General features: G+C 36.2%; 1 pseudogene; it reads left to right on the forward strand.

The window, feature by feature from the left end:
* The window catches only part of LOC150041181 (sal-like protein 4 pseudogene), a 92466-nt pseudogene extending 75239 nt beyond the window's left edge, over nucleotides 1–17227 (forward strand).
* Nucleotides 17228–20155: the final 2928 nt, after the last annotated feature.

The following is a 20155-nucleotide window of genomic DNA, read 5'->3' on the forward strand; positions in this document are numbered from 1 at the left end:
ATGTGAAAGGGTATCAATGTATGTGAATTAATGCACCTTCTATCTGGCAAATATCATGTAACCCTTTTACTAATTACAATAAAAAAAACAAAGGCAGACAGATAAAAGTCGGAAATTATATCTTACCTATAGGCTTGACTAAATAATTTTATTCATGGCATAGTGGATTGGTCATTTCATTGTTTTTAGAACAACAGAAAGCCATAACAATTGAGTCTATCAACTCTAAAAGAATTCATTAAATGAGCTAAATGAAGATATAAAACTTATAGGAAAGTACCCAATTTAATTTTGGATTTTATAATTCATTTTTACTAGATAAAATTACTCCCTTTTTGACTGTGTCTATTAACTCATAATACAAATATGATGCTCTTAATGCCTATTAAAAAGGGAGGTTGATGCATTTTAACTAGCCTATTTTGGTAAATACAGACAAATACGTTATTCTATTTCCAGTTTCTGATTTCACTGTCAGTATCCTGTCTTTCATTTCAGAATCTTGGATCTATTTTTTTACATAATTCATCTATTGTTCATTTTTACATTTAGGTACTCATTGTACTGTTTTCCTACTTCCTAGAACAAGGTATATATGCTCAATGTTGTTAACTTTTAAATGAGAGCCCTGCTTCTTAAAAAGTGAGATTATGGGCTTTGGGTGTGGCCTAGTGATAGAATGCTTGCCTAGCATGCAGGAAGCACTGGATTCAATTCCTCAGTACTACATACACAGACAGAAAAGCTGGAACTGGTACTGTGGCTCAAGTGGCAGAATGCTAGCTTTGAGAAAGCTCAAGAATGGTACACAAGCCAAGAGTTCAAGCCCCAGGACTGGCAAAAAAGTGAGATTATTTGATCAGCCTCTTCTAACTGCAAAAACTCTTGAAAGATGAAAACTTTCTCAAACTGATAACAGGAGAATAAGACAGGAAGAGAAGTAATTGGGGCCTAAACAAAGAGTAGAACTTAGCTATTGTTCATTTCAAGATGGAGTGAATTGCTTGAGCAGAATTGTGAGCAATATGGATCTGAGAGGATCTCAGGTGGCAGCCTGAAAGGACCCAAAGCTTTAACTATAAGAACTGAATTTGGCCAAGAAGTTGGATAAGATTAGAAGCATTTTTTTCACCCTCAAGAAGTTCCAGGTAAAAAAAAAATCAACCAAACTGAAGGCTTTGTGAGACATCATCAGCAAATAATCAAATGAAAATTACTGTACTTCAGACCTGTAGAACTGTGAGCTAATAAATCTGTGCTGCTTTTAAGCTACGATATTTGTGGTAATCCATTGTGCATCATCGAAAAATTAATGAGTGAATTAGATCAACGAATCCCTTCTAATGTTGAATGTGTAAGCTCTTTGATAAATACTACATAAATACACTTACAAATCCCATGTTGCAATGATGCATTAATAAAACTCCAAAGCAAAGTGTCTGTGATGTCTTTATGATTATAACAAAAGTAAAATTTAGAGCTAAATATATTAAAATAGGTAAGAAGCATTATTTTCTAGTGATATGAGCTATAATCAATAATGAAGAGATGGCATTATTAAAATATACATGCTATAGAAGATCCTTAAAGAATGAGCCTAGGCTGAAGAATTAGAATCTAGGTTGGAATTGGTCTTCAAATCACCCCAAATAGGCATTCTCTTCCACCTTTGAACAAGGCCAAACTTTCCCACATGAAAATTACAGAAGATAGTTCATGCACAGAAAAGCAAACAGCACCAAAAAAAAAAAGAAAAAGAATGACTACCTGTAAATCACATGCACAAGATTAGGGTAACAGAAGAATACAGCTGATTTACCATGGTATTGCAGTCATTTGCACAGCTCACCTGAATTAGCAAAGGCTTGCTTAAATTCCATGAAAATATCTGTCTTCATATGTGGTGACTGCCGAGTAGCAAGTCCTATTGATTTCACTGACAAAAATTTACACAACTCTTTAAAAGTAATAACTGCCTAACTCCAAGAATTTGAAAATCAGCAAAAGCCAAAGCAAAATATAACAGCCATGCAAAAGGAAATCGAACTGAAACCTGATGAGAAAGATAGTCTGCTATATTAAAAAGAACAATTTAGCTTTTATACCTGTGCAAGCTTAAAGTATGTGAAGTGCTAGATCCCATTTCCCCATTGGTAAAATGAGAAGGTTACAGCAGAAAGCATGAAAGCCCCTTCACCTCTGACATTTATTTCATCAATGTCCCTTAAGATAGGCAAAAGAGGGCCGGGAGCGTAGCCTAGGGGCAAAGTGCTCTCCTCACATGCACAAAGCTCTGGATTCAATTTCTTGGTACTATATACTCAGAAAAAGCCAGAAGTGGCACTGTGGCTCAAGTGGCAGAGCACTAGCTTCGAGTAAAAAGTGTCCATGGACAGTGCTCAGGACCTCAGTTCAGGCCCCAGGACTGGCAAAAAAAGGCAAAAGGCCTTTAATCAACTAACTTAGCCAACTTCTTAATGTGCCATCACATATCCTTTACAATGTCTAAAATATATTCCTAGGTTCACTTGTCATTATTTATTACACCAGGTTATTTGCTCTTTCCCAAACACAAACTTCTACGCCTTTATTCATACATGTCTTTTTCCACATTTCAATTTGTGGTAGAGCAAAATTCTATAATACTCTTCACTTCTAGGTTAAATATCACCTCCGATAGGAAACTACTGATAGAGAACTCCAGATAGAGGCCCAGGTAGAATTTCAAAGGTCATTTTCATAAATCAAACATTTGTTTACTCATTATTCACAAGGTCTTTACACCACAGAGTGAACTAAGAGGTACTGGCCCACAGATTAGTTTTATTTGGATATTGTACTATTTTCTTACTGAATACCTTCAGGCAGGCATTATATAGTCTGGATTGCTATAGGCCCCAGTAATGCAACAGTGTTCTCACACACCTGTGTCATTCCTGGAGTAGAGAGGAATTTTAGTTTGCTCTTTCAGCCTATTTTCTTTTATTCTCTTTTTCTTTTATTCTTTAACATTCAAACAGGCAGTATCTTTTGAATTCATCTATGCTCAATCCTAGAAATGGACTGAAATGCAGTTTCCATAATTTTCAATGCAACTTCAGAGCCCTCTTTTAAAATGTTTTTGCTGTGTGAGAAGTAATACATCTACTACCTGGCGAATGTAACTGTAACCCCTCTATACATTTCCCGGACAATAAAAAAATAAAAAATAAAAGAAATAAATGGTTTTTACAGTTGTTTATAATAAGGAAACAGAGGGGGTAAAAAAAGTAAGTGAAATGAGGATTAACCAGTACCTCCTTCAATCCATCCTTCTCTTTAGTCTCCTGAAGCCATTTACTGTCTTCCTGGGAAGAATGGGGTTGGACTGGGGAGTTGTTATACCTTGCTGTTTCTGAATCAAGCATTATTCTAAATGGCATTGTTTATAATGGAGACAGCCTACCATCTGCTAGTTTATTGTCTCTCTACAGACAAAAGAAGACTCCATAATAAAAGTGACTGCTAAAATGACTATAGAAGTATTGTGTTCTTTTGAGCAAAAACTGAAGAAACTACAGTATGTGACTCTACCTTTGACTACTCAAATCCAGCATTTCTTTCACTGAAACTTTAACCTATAACCCCCACTTCTATTTCTTCTTGGGACTCAGTCTCATATCATGTCATGGTTTTAGGCATTGCACAGCCAGTGGTAATGATCTAAGAGTGTTTCATTCCATTCACTGCTGTACCCCAAAAGGCATATATCACATTAAATGAATTTCACTAATGGAAAGTATTTTTTTCTGTTCAAAGGATCTTAACCTAGTGCAGATTAAGAAGTGGGGTTTTTGAATTGCAGCAACAAACACTTATACCACACTTCTTTTACAGGGCAATTTCTCTTTAGAATGCTCCTTTTTATTGGTGGTTTTACACTAGCTTTTATTTTGTTAAGAAGCAAAGATGTATTTCTTGAACTCACAGTAATCCCTAGGCAATCAACATCTCTCTCAACCAAATGTAGAAAAAACTTTGTATTTTCGTGAGCAGAGCTGCATGTAATTAAAATTTGGCAAAGACAGAGCAGGTGTCACAAGGATCTGCTAAACTTAACACTACTGTGAATTACAACTAGTTTGATAAAATTCTTGGCAGAATGACAGGTTCTTTTATAAGCAGGTGACAATATAGCACACTGGGGGTGATGTGGACAACAGATTTTGATCCTCAAGAGGATTTCTATAACTAAAAAGGCTACAAAGTCCCCATTACAGATACAGTGAATAATTGATGTGCTTATTAAGTTAACCCTAGGAAAATCTGTGAGACGTCTGGCACTTTTTAATTTCCCTATTACCAACCAGTATCCCTGTCTCTCCTTTAACTCATTCCAAATTTCTATCAAATCGTCTAAAATTAATGGTTGAAAATTAAAGCTCTAATGAAAAACAAAATATTTACTTTTAAATAACCTGTGTCTGAAGTCTGTAAACTTCAGAAATGCCCTAAATGTGGATTATTCATTAGAAGTTAGCATTTTCTCAAAGCCCATTCCTCTTCTAACTAACTTTAACACTTTTTGTTTGCTTCAGGCATGTTATAGTATTCCTTTGTTCCTGCCTCTAATCTAAAAATCTTATCTTTTTAAAAGTGGCTTATTTTCTAACAACTAAGCCCAATTTACAAAGAATTTCTGTGTTCCTCCATCATAAGATATTTTTTTTCTTAAGGCTTTAAAATTGACTAATCTATTCACAAAATAACTGGTCGTTGATAAAATCCATATCATCCCAATTCTTTATATTTTAACATATGTAGGTATTTTTTCATGTTTGTTTTTATTCTTGGTAAACAAAGCTACAAGTAAAAATTATAGCTAAGTATCACTTTACTTCTTCCCAGACAAGTACTAAATGCTCTAATGTTACAAAATATTTGCTCTCAATGTTAGCAATGGATTATTAGGAAATCTATATAATTAGGACTCCCTCACAAACTTCTCTGAGTATGTTTTAAGATGAAACACTAAATTAATTGAATAAGGAATAAGAAAATCTCTCTATTTCCCCCCTCTCACTCTTTCTTACTACCTCCACAAAAGATCGACTTTCTTTTTTTGGGATTGAACTCTTGCATGAAAAGTCCCTGAGGACTATATTCTGGGAATAAGAACTCATGCTCTTATAATTCTAATGATATAGCAAACTTCATGACCTCAATGGGTCCTTTTATGGAGTCACAATAGTTTTAACATATCTTAACAGAGCCATATGGTTTATCTAAAATTTAATAGTATACACTAACTTCCAAATAAATTTCCTAGGAAGTTAACAATTGTATAGCTTTATAGAGAAAATAACAATGGTCATTTTGGCACCACAAAAACTAAAAATGGAGTGATAGAGAGGAAAAGTTCATAGCCCTTGTGCAAAGGAATGATGAACACCCTAAAGGGCTTTGAATAAAATCAACAAAAAGGAACAATTATTTGTGCTTTCTTCTGGTTATTTCTTAAATATATTTTGAATAGAGATTTTTTAATGTACATAAATTTTTCAAACTGTTAGTACATAAAATACAAGTACAAATAAACATAGCATATATATAAATATATATATATATAGAGAGAGAGATAGTATCTATATGCCTATGTGGCATGAAACATGAAATCTGAATAATAAATTATTTGAATTAAATGTTTTTAGCATGAAAATCTGAACAAAACCTGACTTAATCTAAATGGTGATTTTTAGAGGGGAAAAATCCCTCACAAATTTGAATATATACACAATAACCATTCTTAGGGGGAGCACAATTCATGAACACATCTTCAGATTATCTAAAAAATGAAACTATTTATGTGGCTTTTTTCCAAAGCCCTTCAGAGTGCTCATTATGCCTTTGTAAATACATATATATATGATAAGTGTCCAAGATTTATGGACTATGTGTCCTGTTAAAGAAACTAAAATGATTGCTTTTTACAAGGCATTTGTCATAGTTTACAAAGGCTCATTATACTTCACAAAGGAATGTTACTATTATATCCATTAAATGAAAATGGAGCTTCCATTTAAGGAAAAAAATCAAGAACTCTAATAAGTGATGAGTAGTTCCTCTATCCTTTCTTTTCTTTGAGATAAGCATGGAAAACATTGATTGCAGGAGGTACAATGTAAGCATGGAATGAATGAATCTTGATTGGTGTTCAAACTGAGAATTACAGAAAAGCTATATAATTCCTGTCCACTCAGATGCAAACCTAGTTAAGTGGTCCTTTGTTTAGGAGTGTTAAGTGACTGGATAGGGACTCAGGTAAATTTAGACATGAAAACATTTTGAAAGTACCCATTTTTTTTATATTTTCTAGTCCTAATGGCTGATATCCTTAAATATGTTGGGAATTTATTCATTATTGAAAGTATAACTGCTATAGTTTTTGCATTCAAGCTGTACTCTTGCTGGTCTGCAAGCTTGAATTCAGAGCCTGGACTCTACTTCTGAAATTCTTTGCTCAAGATTACTACTGTACCACTTGAGCTAAAGCACCACTTGCAGATTTTTGGTGGTTAATTGGAAATTAAGAGTCTCACAGACTTCCTTGCTCAGGCTGGTTTGAACCATGATTCCCAAACCTCAGCCTCCTGAGTAGCTAAGATTCAGGAGAAAGCCACTAGCACTGGATTTATGAGTTTCTTTGTAAGAGAAATTTATCCCCATCGTTAAGATATATGAAAATAATAAGCTATTATAGCTACACTTAGAAAATTTATCAGTACAATTCCTTTTCTCATTCCCTGTAATATATGCCATATTTCTATTACAAATTTTCATAATTTTATATTTTAGCCAAATAGAAAAAAGATGAATCATGCAACACTGTAAAAATAAACAATGCTAATCAACGTAATTACATTAAAATGACCATGTTACTGTCTGTTTCTTCATCGCTAGTTAAGTGGTAAGAAAACACATTCTCAAATTTTGTTCTATACTTTTAAAGACATAGGGAATATAGCCAAACAGACCAAATCAGCTCTGGAAGATTTGGGGTTTGCAAAAAATCAGCCTAGTTTATTTTGTTAATATTGTTCTGTAAAGTGGGTTTCCATCTTCTAGTTATCATAACCTTTACAATTCTATGCCCGATAACTGCTGAATATTTTACTCTGGTATACCTAAGCACAAAAAGTTCAAATCTAAAAACTTCTAGTACTTTTACTACTTGTCTAATGGACCATGGACATTTAGAAATTTTATTCAAAGATAAGCAATAAGACGTCAGGATATGGAAAAAAGAGGTTTATCTTTGTGGTTTGTTGTCTTTAATGTACTATGTGAACTTATTTCTTTACCTTTTTTTCCTTTATGTTTTATTCCCTAGTATTGCTGTATCTGACTTTGGTACCTGGTGGATTGTATACATTTATTTGTTTATTCGAATTGGGGAAGGGAAGGGGAGAAACAAGTTGATGAGATAAAGGACAAAGGGTGACCAATGTAATAGTGATAATCACAAGACAGTATGTTGAAAACGAACTTTACAACTTGGGAGGGAATGGAGAGACAGACAGTGGAAGAATAACATGGGAAGGGGTAACAATATTCAATAAGTAAGGTACTTGAGCTGGGCACAGTGACTCATACCTGTATTACTAGTTAATCAGGAGACTGAGATCTGAGGATCGCAGTTCAAAGACAGCCCAGGCATTAAAGTCTGTGAGACACTTTTGTCCAATTAACCACCAGAAAACTGGAAATGGTACTGTGGGTCACAGTGGTAGAGTGCTAGTCTTGAGCTGAAGAGCTCAGGGACAGAGCCCAGGACAAGAGTTCAAGCCCCACAACTGACCAAAAAAAGAAAAGAAAAAAAAATTAGTGAATAAAAACGATTGGCTATTGTGCTTTGTCAGTTCCTTTCCTTCATTGTGTCTGATAGATTCCATTAGTCAAAGAAGATGGTGTTCAGATGTTGTCATTGTTGCTATTGTGTTTCATTTTTAACCTATATTGTCAATATCTTAATACATTCAGGATGCATTCATTAGAAACTATGTGAAAGTTCTCAATAGAAATGTGGTAATGGAAGCAAATTCCTGTAATGGAGGACCTCAGTATGATATCTATATCTCAGGATGATAGTTGGATTGGTTTAAAATTATCACAATAATTCTAGGTTGAAGGCATTTACTTGACATTTGTTATACATGTGAATGTTGTTGTTTTAATCTTTTATTATTTCATTCTCGTCTATTTAAAAGTTTTTAATGGGAACCCTGGGGCTAGGGCATACTGAGAAAACTATTAACAATACATATAACATTGGAGATATCAGGGGAAACAAAACAGCCAACAGTTCTTAAACAAGCCTTTATATTACAATAAGATCAAAAGAATATATTCATCTGTTTCCCTAGCAAATGAAACATGATAGCTGGCTTATATATAGAAATTGGATTTTCTCCAACTTTTTGCAGAGGCTGATTTAAAGCCTACCTTTTTGATCTCAATCATGCAAGTAGCAGCAATTATAGATGTGATATATTCTCAAGTATATAAGCCTCATGCCACATTCTTATGACATTCTTCATAGCTTAAATTAGAAAAGTTGTGCCAAGCAATTACCATCCACTTTAAAACTAAATGCCATCTCTGGTAACTAGTCAAATGATTTCATAGTTCACATGTGAAAATCATATTACAAATGTAGTACATGAAATATGGTAAATTCAAGAGAATTCAATGTAATTTCTTATAAAGTTAAAGTTAAAGCTCAACAAAATACAGTAGGAAATAGATATTTGGAAGGAATGGGATGGAACCAACCCAGATGCCCCTCAGTAGATGAATGGATCATGAAGATGTGATATATTTACACCATGCAAGTCTATGTGACCATTAGAAGGAATGACATTGCCCCATTTTTAAGGAAGTGGAAAGACTTGGAAAAAAATCATAAGTGAAGCCAAACCCAAACAAGCATAGGCTTCATGGTTTCCCTCATTTATAACAATTAGTATACATTTCAGATTCTCCTAACAGAGGACTGTAATAGCTCAAAAACTATGTACATATGCCCATATAGGATGAGGCTAAGCCAAATGGACTCCAGGATATGGAAACTAAAGATTTATCTTTGTAATTGTTGTTTTTAATCTACTTATGTGAAGTTCTTTCCTCTTCTTTCCCCCTTATGGTTTATCTCATGTTGCTACTGCATCTGACTTTGGTCCCTAGAATATTGTGTATAAGCTTATTTTTTTATTTGGAAAAGAGAAGTTAAGGACAAAGAGATGAGTGGGAGGGAGTGGTGGGAGAGAAAGTGGGAAAAATATGAGAAGGGGTAACAGTATTCAAGAAGTAATGTACCTGATGAATGTTACTGTAACCCTTCTGTACATTACCACAACAATAACAAAACAAAAAATAAAAAAAAGATTAAGGGATGGATGAGTTCAGTGGGAAAAAGGTAGACCAACGAAGCAGAGAAGACAGGGGGAGTGCTGTCAAGCATTCAATGTACATACAGAAAAATTAAGGAAAGTAAAGCAAACTGTTTTGATTTTAACCATTAAGTATAATGCTGGCTTGTAGGTTTGTCACATACAGCCTTTGTTATATTGAGAAACATTCCACATATTCTCAGCTTCTCTAGAGATTCTATCATAACTGGGTGTTGGATATTGTGAAAAGCCTTTTTACATTTATTGAGAGGATAATGTGATTATTTTCCTTGCTTTTGTTGATATGTTGAATTATATTGATGGGTTTACCTATATTGACCCTGCTTTGAATCCTGGAGATGAATTCCATTTTAGATAGGGTATGATTATTAAATTTTGTTGGCCACAATTTTATTGGGAAGTTTTGCATTTATATAAATCAAAGAGATGGGTCTATAGTTCTCTTTCTTTGATGGGTCCCTGTCTCATTTGGGAATGAATGTAATGCAGGTTTCACAGAATGAGTTTGGTAGTGATATTTCCCTTTCTATTACATTGAAGAGTAAGAGGAGTATGGGTGCCTGTTCTCCTTAGTAGCCTAGATGTGCCTCAATGGACAAATGGATCAAGAATATGTCATGTGTGTGTGTGTGTGTGTGTGTGTGTGTGTGTGTGTATGTATGTGTGTGTGTGTGTGTGTGTGTGTGTGTGTGTGTGTACACACAGTGGAATTATACTGATCCATCAGAATGAATAATATTTTACCATTCATAAGGAAATGAAAAAATTTTGAAAAAGATATACATTAAGCAAAGTAAACCAGACACAGAGAAACAGGTTGAAAGATTTCCTCATTTTGGTAGCTAGAATACACCTGTAAATATACAAGTATACACACTGGGTTGCAACCAATACTGGGTGGGTTACAAATTAAGTGTGTAGTAGACTCTATAGAGAGTGCAAATAGTATAATTCTTTAAAAGACTTAGTCAAAGCGCAACAAAATAAGGATCAGGAAAAGGGTAATTTCGAGCTGCTGTGGGGAGACAAAGGAGAAGGTGTACAAGAATGAAGGTGAAAAGGTGAGAATTAATTGTGTATACCAAATATTGAAAAATGTAAGGGAAAGGTGGGTCGAAGGGGGGATGAAGATGTTGAAGTGATGACACAGATCAAGATGCGTTAAACATCTAATTACTTTTTTAAAGGCAAAATAAATAGCCTAAAATTAAGATAAATAAGGGAAAGGGTTGGGAGGGTTGGGTGAGAAGGATGAAAGGTATGACATTGATCAAGATGCACTATATTCATAAATAGCTTCCGTGAAGGGCAACATATTTGTACAACCATTTAAAGAAAATAAAAATATTCTAACAATAAGGGATGTAGTTGATTGGAAGGGAGGAGTAACAATGTTGTAAGGGGGTGACAATGATCAAGATATATTACTTTGGGGGTAGGGTTATGGGGCTTGAACTCTGGGCCTCGTCGCTGTCCCTTAAGTCTTCAGCTCAAGGTTATTGCTCACCCCCTGGGTCCGGGCATTGTCCGTGAGCTCTTCAGTTGAAGGATACTGCCCTACCCTTGAGCCAAACCCACTTTCTGTTTTCTAGGGATTAATTTCAGATAAGATTCTCAGGTCCTTTTGTGCCTGGGCTGACTTTGAACCATGATCCTCAGATCTCTGCCTCCTGAGTAGTTAGGATTACAGGTGTGAGCCACCATGCCCAGCAAGATATATTATTTTTTTGTCATTCCTGGACTTGAGGTCAGGGCCTGAGCACTGTCCTTGGATGGTCTCAAGGCTAGAGCTCTACCACTTGATCCTCAGCACCACTTCTGGCTTTTTTCTATGTATATGGTACCAAGGAATCAAACCCGAATCTTCATGCATGCTAGGCAAGCACTCTACCACTAGGCCAAACTCCCAGCCCCGAGATATATTATTTTAAAAAACCTCTTTGCATAGCTGTTTAAAAATCGATTTAAAAGTTGTTAAGAAAATATCTAAGAAATCCCTATAATAGCAGCTAGGTTGTGCTGTAGATATTCCCATATTGCAGAGATTAAAATTCTCAAGCCTCTTTGGATATAATTCTTGAATGTCAATGCTACATAAGTTAAGTGATTACAATCAATCACAAACATTGTGAAGGGTACATTCTTTAATTTTTTTATTAAAAAGTTAGTAACACTGAGTTTTACATCATATTTCAAATGACATGTTTAACAAACAAGCATTCAAGAAGGGAATCTCTGTATACAATCACTGGCTCTTAGTTTTTAGAACATTATCAAAATTAGGCTAAGGGTTGGTATATCATTGATACATATTAATTTATGAAATAAAACAATATGTCTATAGAGTCATAGGATTTATGTCTATTTAGTTATGTTTATAATTCCAATACCATGTCCATAACATTGGGTATGTAAATGTTGATCCTCGCTCTTATACTGTTTAGATCTAATAGCCACATATTAAGGATACCATGCACCTTTTCTTCCTTTGGTCTTGACTTCTCTCACTCAACATGATTCGCTCTAGATTCATGCACTTCCCTGTAACGCCATTATTTTTATCTTGTCTGGTGGCTATGTAGAATTCCATTATATATATATCACAGTTTCTGTATCCATTCATCTGCAGTAGGGCATCTGGATTGTTTCCATTGCCTGGCTATTGTGAATAGTGCAGAGATGAACATAACTGAGAATGTGTCCTTGTCATATCTTCAGTTATGACGTTCAGGGTATATGCCCAGAAGTGATATGGCAGGATAATAGGGAAGGTCAATTATCAGTTGTTTAAGAAACCTCCACAATGTTTTCCAGAATGGCTGAACTAGTTTACAGTCCCACCAGGAGTATAGTAGAGTTCCTTTTTCTCCACAATTTCACCAGCAACTGTCATTTTCTGAGTTCAGAAAATTGGCCATTCTTGTTGGGGTAAGGTGTTAGGGTTGTTTTTATTTGCATTTCCTTTGTGACGAGGATGATGAACATTTTCTCATATGCTTTTCTGCCATTTTAATCTCTTCTTCTGATAAGTCTCTCTTTAGTTCCCTTGCCCATTTAGTGAATGGTTTGCTGGGTTTGGAGGGGATTAGTTTCTTGAGTTCCCTGTAGATACTGGATATTAAGCATTTGTCAGATGTATTATTGGTAAATATCTTTTCCCAGTTGGTTGGCTGTCTCTCCACTGTTGCAACTATGTTTTTATCTGTACAGAAACATTTTTATTTTTAGGTAGTCCCATTTATCGAGTCTCTCTCCAATCTGTTGTGACCCTGGGATTCTGTTCAGGAATCTTGTGCCTGTGCCTATGAGTTCCAGTGTCTCTCCTACTCTATAATGTAGCAGTTTCACGATTTCCCATCTGACGTTGAGGTCTTTGATCCACTTTGAGTTAATGCTTATGCATGGTGAAAGGCTAGGGTCAATTTTTAGTTTTCTGCATGTGGCTGCCCAGTTTTGCCAACACCAATAATTGAATAGACTGTTTGTTCCACTGTATATTTTTGGCTCCTTTGTCAAATACAAGTTGCCTATAGGTATGCGGTTCTATTTCTGGGTCTTCTATTCTGTTCCACTGATCTGGTCTGTTTTTGTGCCAATGACATGTGGTTTTTGTTATTATGGCTCCATAGTAGAGTTTGAAGTCTGGTATTGTAATATCTCCAGCATTGCTCTTTTTGCCTAGAATTGTTTTGGCTATTCTAGGTATTTTCTTGTTCCATATGAACCTTTGGATTGTATCTTCTATTTCAGTAAAGAATGTCTTTGAGATTTTGATGGGGATTGCATTGAATTTGTATTTCAATTTTGGCAGTATAGCCATTTTCACTATGTTGGTTCCCTCTAACCATGAGCATGCGATGTCTTTCCACTTCCTAGTGTCCTCTTTAATTTCTTTGGTTAGGCTTTTATACTTTTCATTAAATAATTCCTTTACATCTTTGGTTAAGTATATTCCTAAGTATTTTAATCTTTTGGGGGCTATTGCAAATGGGATCATTTTCTTGATTTGGCCTTCTGTTTGTGTATTGTTGGTGTACAAGAAGGCTACTGACTTCTGAAGGTTAATTGTGTATCCTGCCATATTGCTAAAGTAGTTTATTCATTCTAGGATTTTGGGAGTGGAGCGTGTTGGGTCACTCGGGTAGAGGATCATGTCATCAGCGAATAGGGAGAGTTTCCCTATGTGGATCCCTTTGATGGCCTTTTCTTGTCTTATTGCCCTGGCTGTGGGTTCCATAATTACATTGAAGAGAAGTGGAGAGAGTGAGCATCGCTGTCTAGTTTCAGATTTTAAGGTAAATGGTTCCACTCTTTCACCATTTAGTATAATACAGGCTGTATGTTTTTCATATATGGCTTTAACTATTTTGAGGAATGTACCTCTTATTCCTATTTTTCCTAGTGCTTTCAACATGAATGGATGTTGTATTTTGTCAAATGCCTTCTCTGCATCCAGAGAAATTATCATATGATTCTTATCCTTAGCTCTATTGATGTGATGTATTACATTGATTGATTTGCGAATGTTAAACCAGCCTTGCATCTGTGGGATGAAGCCTACTTGATTGTAGTGTATATTTTTTTTAAATTTGTTTCTGTATTCTGTTGGCTAATATTTTATTGAGGAGTTTTGTGTCTGTGTTCATTAGAGAGATAGGTCTGTAGTTTTCGTTTTTTGTTGGGTCTTTCCCTGGTTTGGGGATGAGAGTGATATTAGCTTCATAAAAAAGAGTTTGGTGTTGCTCCTTCTGCTTGTAGTTCTTGGAAGAGTTTCAAGAGTATAGGTGTTACTTCATCTTTAAAGGTCTTTTTGGTTGGCATTTCCGTGATTGCTTCCACAATTTCATTGTAAGAGATTGGTTCGTTCAATTTGTTTACCTCTTCATTGTTCAGTGTGGGTAGTCTATATTTATTTAAAAAAAACATCAATTTCTACTAGATTTTCTTGTTTCTTTGAGTATAGGCCCTGGTAGTACTTATTCATTATGGACTGAATTTCTTGGATATCAGTTGTGATTGTTCCTGTGGGATCTCTAATCTTGTTTATTTCAGTCTTCCCTCTCCTTTTTTGTTGATTTTTACATCATATTTTAAATGACAAGTATAACAAACAAGTGTTCAAGGAGGGAATCTCTATTTACAATCACTGGGACTTAGTATTTAGAACTTAATCAAAATTAGGCTAAGGGTTTGTATGTCATAGAAACATATTAATTTATGAAATAAAATATTATTTGTATAGAGTCATAGGTTTTTATCTCTATGTAGTTATGTTTATATTTCCATTACCATGTCCCTCTCCTGTGTTTGATTAACCTTGCCAGTGGTCTGTGTATTTTGTTAACTCTTTCAAAGAACCAACTTTTTGATTTATTAATTTTGTGTATAATAGATCTTATTTCAATCTCTGATATTACTGATTTCATTTTTGTTATTTCTGTCTTGGTAGTTGTTTTAGAATTAACTTTTTATTGATTTTTAGGTGATTCAGTTACTTTTTAAGGTAATTTAATGCTCTTCTTCTGTCTTTTTAATATGTGTTCCTAGTACGATAAATTTGACCCTTTGACCTGCCTTTCCTATGTACCATAAGTTCCTTTGTGATGTTTCTTGATTATCATTACATTCAAGGAAGTTTTGAATTTCTTCTCCGATCTGATCTGTAACCCAGGAGTTGTTCAGAAGTGTTTTGTTCAGCTTCCAAGTGTTTGAATGTTTTTTGACTTTGACTGCATTGTTCAGAACTAGTCTGACTCCATGTGGTCAGATTGAATGCATGGGATTATATCACCCCTCTTGTATCTGCTTAAGTTTTCTGTATGAACTATTATATGATCTATTTTGGAGTGTGTTCCATGTACTGCTGAAAAAAATGTAAAAAGTTTCACCATTGGGTGAAAGACTGTGTATATCTGTTAAGCCCAGCTGGGCTATGGTGTCTTTTAAGTTGATGGTGTCTTTGTTTAACTTTTGTTGAGTTGACCTGTCATTTCGTGAGAGTGGCATATTGTGTTCTCCCACTATGATTGTGTTTGAGTCTATCTTGTTCTGTAATTCTTAGAGAGTTTGTTTGACGTATTTGAGTGCTCCCATGTTCAGGGAGTAAAAGTTTATAACCGTAATATTGTGGATGTTGAGTGTACCCTTTACTAATTAGTAGTGGCCGTCTATATCTTTATGTACTGATTTTACAGAGAAGGTAATTTTGTCAGAGATTAAGATTGCTACTCCTGTTTTTTTGCATGGTGCATTGGAGTGGAAAATTCATTTCTATCCTTTCACTTGAAATTTGTTTCTGTCTCTTGGAGGCAACATGTGGATGGGTGGTGTTTCTTAATGCAGTCTGCTGCTCTGTGTCTTTTGATTGATTTTTCAGCCCATTCACATTTACAAAATTATGGAGAAGTGGTCAGTGTCCATTGTCATTATTTATTTTTACTTCTAAGTTGCTTTCTCTCTCTTTTTTCCCCTTTTGTGTTTAGTGAACTATAGGTAATTGCTTCTTGATGGGGGTTCTTGATCTTATGCAATTTGTTCTCGTTTAATTAATATTTTTATAATGTTGGTTTTGTGTGCACCTATTCATATAGCTTCTCTTTGGAGTGAAATATTCATGTTGCTCCCTCAAATGTAAATGCTAGTTTTGCTGGATATATCAGTCTGGGTTGGCAATTGTTGGTTTTCAGGACATGAATGATGTTTTTCCATGATTTTCTTGCATTTAGGGTTTGTGTGTAGAGGTCTGCCGTTATTCAAATTTAATTCCCATTATAATATAGCTCTTTCTTTGTTTTTGCAGCATTTAAGGCCACCTCCTTAGTATTTGGGTTTAGTGTTTTTATTATAATGTGTCTAGATGAGTTCCTTCTAGGATCTTGCCTATTTTTAGTCCTGAAACCTTCAATAATGTGAGTGTTTTCCCTTTTGAGGTTGGGGAAGTTCTCTGCTATGATTTTGGTGAGTAAGGCTTGCATTCCTTTGTCCTGGCACTTGGCCCCCTAATCAATCCCTATTATACGAAGATTAGATTTCTTAATTTGCCAGGTCCTGGAGTTCTCTTTGGTGAATTCTGACTTATTTCTCCAGACTGATGATTCTCTGTTCCAGCTCTTGCATTCTATCTTCTGTTCCTGATGTGCTACTCTCCATCTCAGTCAATCTGTTGCTTAATGCATCCATGTTTGCTTGAATTGTGGACACTGAGCTTCTCATGTCTGCTGAGAGGGTATTCATCTTTGATTCCATTTCTCTTTTGAATTCAAGGAGCTCTTTAGTAATTTCCTGCTTATGTTCCTAGAATTGATTTTGTTATTCTGCTTTAAATTCTTCAGACATGTCCATAATCAACTCCTTGAATAGTCATATTTCTTGTCTCTTCAGGTGTCATTTTTTGGGATGGTGACATCTCTCTCATCCCTTCACTCATGTTTCCTTTTAGGCTTTGTGTGGGACTTTGATTATTTATATATGTCATAATTCGCATTGTGCTTTCCGAGGCATGGAAGACTGTTGTTCTAGGTTCACTATGTGGTTGGTAGGTAACGGTCTTTACTTGGTTTGGGACTGGTGGTTCTGGGAATCTGTGTATATGTGTGGTTCTCAGCCAAATTAGTTCCACCACTGACTAGGTCAGAATTTGAAGCTTGTACATGTGTTCGGCCTGTTCCTAGAGGTTATGTGCTGCTGCACGGCTAGCTCTCAGCCCAACCAGTGGCCCCACAGTGGGCCGTAGGATGGAGATGTGCACTTCAGTCTCAGCAATCCCGGCAGATGGCTAGTTTTCCTGCCCTGTTCCAAGGGGAGGGGCCCAGCTGAGGGCCTGGGGTTTGGGATTTTCTGGTAGTTCTCAGCTAAACCCGTCTGAGAGTATCAGTGTTTGTGACGTTATGCACCTTCTATCTGGTGAATATAATGTAACCCTTTTTTTAAACACAATAAAAAAAGAAACTGAAATAGCAAGAAAAAAAAAAGAAACGAATTCTTCATGTGGCTATGTATGCACTGAACATCACCTTGATAATCACAATAAAAAATTCATTAAATCAACAACAACAAAACAACGGTCTGATTTGTTTCTGCCCCATTCCCAGTGGTGTGGCCCAGCCTAGGACTTGGGCTCTGAGGACAGGTGGAGCCCAGCCTTTCTGACCCTCAGGGGTTGAGCTCTGCCACTGCTGTTCTGCCCTTCAGTTCCTGCTGTGTTTCAGCTGCTTTGGCAGAGTCTGTCTGTGACTCTGTGGGGGGCCCCCTTGTTTCTGTCTTTTAGGAGACTCTCAGCAGGAGGGCGCCTTGGTTAGGATTGGGTTAGTCAGATGCTGGCTCCCAGACTCCTGTGCACCCCCACCCACTGTTAGAAGGCAGGGTCTCAGCGCCCCTCAGTCTCCAGTTTCAGTGGCCTGGGAGAGGAGACTGTTGGGCAGGTTGGAGTAGGGACACCTCCGCCCCCTTCGGTGTGGTGCTGGGTCTTAGTGTCCTCCTGCCTGTCAGTCTCCAGTCAATGTCCTGGGGAAGGGGGTTGTTGGGGGAAGGGACAGGATTCTGAATTCCTTGCCCCCGTGCACTTGCCAGTCTTTCTTGGGTGGGGTGGAGGGGTCTGGGTTAAGTTCTGTAGCTCACCACCAGCTCTGCTTTCCTGATGAGCTTGGAGGAACCCACTGGGCTACCTGCTGATGGTGTTACATGTGAGCTGCTCCATGGTTTTGGTGGGTCCTTTGCTTCCCCTCTGGTCTCTGCTGCCGTCTGTGCTGTCTACGCCTCGATCTGTGCAAGTTCCTGTGCCTGGATTCTGCCGCTTGCTGGCATTGCTGGAGTTCTGGGCTTCCCAGGCCGGCACCCTCTGTGGAGGCTTTTGTGGCTTGGAGCCGGCGGTGAGGAGTAGGGGAGGGGTCCTCGTGTTTCTGATTCTTTGAGAACGTGGATATAGGCTTTATCTAGAATTCTTTTCCAATTTGTGTACTCCTCTGTTGCTTCTTGAATTTGTAGTTGTGGGTTTCTTAAGATAGTTGGCTCATGGGATTCCCTGACTCTCTTTTTGTGGGAGAGACTAGGCTGGGTCCCTATTGTCTTGGCGCCATCTTCTGACCCCCACATTCTTCAGTTTTTAAAGTAATATTTAAGGCATGGGAATATGAACAACCTAGTAAAAATCAGATGAAAATATTCTAGCTCTGTATAGGCAATATTTATTTTCGTAGGAATGTTCTGTGTTACTTAATACCATGCATTTTCCTACATTAAATTTTTATTTTAGTGTCAAAAGGTAGGTACAGCTCGTCTCCTTTGTTCTTCTCTCACTTTTTCAACCCTTGAAAAATCTGATAATTTGCTACTTTTTCTTCCATGTAGATTCACTTAAATGTCAAATACACTTGGCATTTGCTAAAGCCATAGCTTTTTTCTTGGATATTCTCTGCAAGCTTGCATTTCATTAATAAAATTCGTCTCTGGTAGCATAAAATTCACAATTTCAATTCTTTTTAAACATTGAATGACAAATTGTTCTATTATCACATTTCTTTCTTGCTTCATTTGACTAAACAAATGCCCTACAGTAGGAACATTTACTTGAGAAGTAAAGACCAATCCATCTTCTTAAGAACTCTGTAATAAAATCTTAATAATTTTCATATCAGTGCAAGTACTTAATACTTCATATCTAGGTCTACCATTCTGTTAAAGACATCATATTCATTTTTGTAAAGCAGAAATAGAAATTCAGAGCATCTATCTGTTTTTCACTGCCCAAATATAACATTTTAGTTACTTCAAAATGTATAAGCAGCCCATTCAGTAGCTTTCTTTTACATTTCTAATACTATGTTTCTTTACATGCTGAATGGCACAGAATATCTTGAGAAACCAACTTTGTTTTAGCCTGAAGAAGAGAAAGTTCATCCAAATACCTATTTATTATAGGCACACCTCATAATCTGATCTGAGAAAGTTCAGTGAAAATGAAAGTATTGCACTATCTATTAAGTAATGACTATAGAGTAAAGATAGTTGGAGGCAGTAAGATAACTTCCCCTTTTCCTGTCTTTCAAGGTTAAGTAGAGGAATAGTACTTGGAAACATTTTAACAGGAAAATTCCAAAATTAAACAAATCTGTAATATTGATGTTTTCATGTATTTTGTATTAGAATTCTGCAGTAATTTATTTATATATAAATATTTTTTTGCCTTTTGCAATCAAAAGCTTCCCACAAATACTGAAAATGTAGGAAGTAGAGTATTTCAAAGCACATGTCCACACTTCTCTACTGTGTTCTACAAAATGAACAAGTTCAGTCCCTATATTAGTCTGAATAAATGACCACACAAAATTATCTAGGGCTAATCCATGCAATCTGTAAATTTCACCTGATATAAATAAAGCGACTTTGAAGATGTGATTAAGTTAAGGATCTTGAATCAAAAGATGTTTTGGATTATCCTGATGAGTGTTAGTTTCAAGTACAATGGAGAAAGGCCCAGGAAGATTGGGTAGACTTAGAAAAAGAGAAAGGATCGTGGCCACATAGGGAGAGATTTGAGTGACACATCCATGAGGGAAACAAGAAAAGTAATGTTGGCAGCCACACGATGTGAAGGAGGCATAGAACTGATTCTTCCACATAATCTTTAGAAGGAGCACAGCCATGTTGGCATCTTGATTTAGGCCCAGTGATACTTTCTTATATCTGGCTTGTAACCTTCAGAATTGTGA

The sequence above is a fragment of the Megascapheus bottae genome, chromosome X (genome assembly GCF_031878675.1).
Source record: "Megascapheus bottae isolate mThoBot1 chromosome X, mThoBot2.hap1, whole genome shotgun sequence".
Classification (NCBI taxonomy): Eukaryota; Metazoa; Chordata; class Mammalia; order Rodentia; family Geomyidae; genus Megascapheus; species Megascapheus bottae.